Here is a 2,500-nt window from a genome sequence, read left to right as displayed (position 1 = left end):
CAAAGGAAGGCAAGAGGTAGTAGGGTGTGCAAAGAGTCATGATGGAATTTGGCAGTAGGTGGTACTGTTTGAAAATCAAGGTCAACGCAAGAGTTGCTTTCTTTGGATTTGTTCTTATTTTATTTTTTCACCCAAGAAGAGCACTCAGTCTGGTAATTGTGTATCACAGGCGATGTACAAAGAGAGGAAACAAATTATGAGCATGTCACTTGATAGCCGATTTTTCCACGAAATTTTTTTGACTTGGATGAAAATCACAATATTTTCCTCAGAAAATTATTTAAAGGTAATGTCATGACCTTTCTGATGTTAGTTGGTCTTGGTTTTAATTAGCTACCAAAATTAGATCATCAAATTTCAAATTCAAGTTCTTTTACCATCTCAGCAACTTTCGAGATAAACTAAGAATAAAGCCAGGATCCGAGCCAGGATCCCAGCCAGGATCCGAGCTAGGATCCGAGCCAGGATCCGAGCCAGGATCCGAGCCAGGATCCGAGCTAGGATCCGAGCCAGGATTCTAGACCTAACCGAGACCTAACCGAGACCTAACCTAACCTAACCGAGACCTACCCTAACCCGAACTAGACCTAACTAGACTAGACCCAACCTAAATAGACCTAACCTAACCGATTCGAGACCTAACCTAACCGAGAGATTCGAGAATAAATAGCGGAGAAAGCTTATCTTAGCTCGAATCCTGGCTGAAATCCTGGCTCGGATCCTAGCTCGAATCCTGGCTCGAAGTTTAGGTATCCTCGCAACTTTCAGGCTAGAAAGAATTTTCATCCAAAATGAAGTTTACTTCTAGCCGTCAAGAATATATACATGTAATTATTTAAATTTCTGCAAAATTCAACATTAACTAAACATCTCGATTTCGTCACGCCAAAAATATGCATCTATCTCGTCTATTAACACATGTCAAAATGTAAAGTTGTTTACAGGACGAAAAAATTACCTTGCCTAAAAACCCACTCTAATGTCGTCTTTCTTCAACTACAGTGTAGCTACCAAAATAAGTTTGTTTACGCATCTCCGCAGATTTCAATATGCCAGCTTGACAAGTTTTATACCCCTACCTATGAGAAATTTTTATTTTCAATTTCAGCCAAACGAAACAAATTGTGAATTGATTATGATTTTTTCGCATAGGAGATCTCGATATGACAAAAATATGCACATCGCGTCGGCAAGTGTCAGAGAGAAAGTTGCCTTTGATGACAACTGATGAGATTTTTACAAAATGTTTCGAAATTCGAAAATATCAGACATCTTACTGGAATATCAACATGAAAGCTCATTGGAGAGGTTTTATGGGCATTTTGACTCTAAAGGCTGTTTTTCCGCTCAAATCCTACCGGCGTCCCCAACAAGTTTGCCAATCAAATTATAATGCGATTGTCAAAATCGTGCCGTAAATTCTCTAAAATTTCTCTTTTCATGAGCAAAATTAAGAAAGGAAGAGGTAACAAGTAGGCGGCAAACAGACTTACTGTAAAATGGGCATCAATTGTTAAAATTGAATAAAGACCTCATTAGTTTAGTGATTCATGCACGTGAGTCGTGATCTTACTCTCACTCACCCACCCACTGACTACATTCGAAATTGGCTGAAGGCTCGCAACAACACTTCCAAAGGCTCTAGAGAGAAATTTACACACAAAGAAGTCAAATTCGACTACCAATTGGAAGACTCAAAACTATCAGAAACCCAGCACATAGAATAAGTATGAAAAAATTGCGTCTGGGGGTTCATAGCTTGCGAATACAGACTGGGAAATACGAAAATAGAGGTGCACCAATCCCAGTAGATGGAAGAACGTGTTTAGTCTGCAATAGAGGCTATATAGAAGATAAGCGGCACTTCTTGATGTATTGCCCAGGGTACGATAACATTAGAAATGAGCTCCATTCTCTCCTTTCAACACACGATGTTGTTTTCAAAAGCCTTAATGATGAGGATAAAATACGGTATTTACTTACCCTAGAAAACGAAAGCACTTCAAAGATAATAGGTAAATACACATATTTAATGTTTCAGAAGAGAAAAGACTTACTAAATGCAAAATAATTAAAATAATAATTTTATACCAAATTAGTTATTCTAGTAGATATCATCACCTTTATTGTAACGAGACCGATACCTCCCTTTGGAGAGTAAGGCGCAATAAAGATTTACTGTTTACTGTTTTACTCACTCACTCACTCACTCACTCACTCACTCACTCACTCACTCACTCACTCACTCACTCACTAACTCACTCAGACAGACAGACAACCCCGATGGCACTGAGCATTACGGGCTCGCCCGTACGCACAAAAATTATGTATTTTTCTTTTGTCCATGCTAGCTTCATTCTGCTTCATTCTGGTGTTCTTCTGGTTTATTCTGCCTTATTCTGGTGTCATTGCGCCTCACTCCGGTATAATATTTATTCCGGTACCATTCTTGTTCATTCCATTTCATTCCGGTGTCATTCCGCTTTAATTCAGAGTCATT

General features: G+C 38.8%; 1 protein-coding gene across 2 annotated transcripts in view; it reads right to left on the bottom strand.

The window, feature by feature from the left end:
• The window catches only part of LOC138038974 (neural cell adhesion molecule L1-like), a 45,708-nt gene that overhangs the window by 35,803 nt on the left and 7,405 nt on the right, over nucleotides 1-2,500 (bottom strand). The gene's annotated exons all lie outside the window — the stretch shown is intronic.

The sequence above is a fragment of the Montipora capricornis genome, chromosome 2 (genome assembly GCF_036669925.1).
Source record: "Montipora capricornis isolate CH-2021 chromosome 2, ASM3666992v2, whole genome shotgun sequence".
Lineage (NCBI taxonomy): Eukaryota > Metazoa > Cnidaria > Anthozoa > Scleractinia > Acroporidae > Montipora > Montipora capricornis.
The sequence above is the reverse complement of the archived record's forward strand: the minus strand, read 5'-3'. Positions and strand labels throughout refer to the sequence as shown.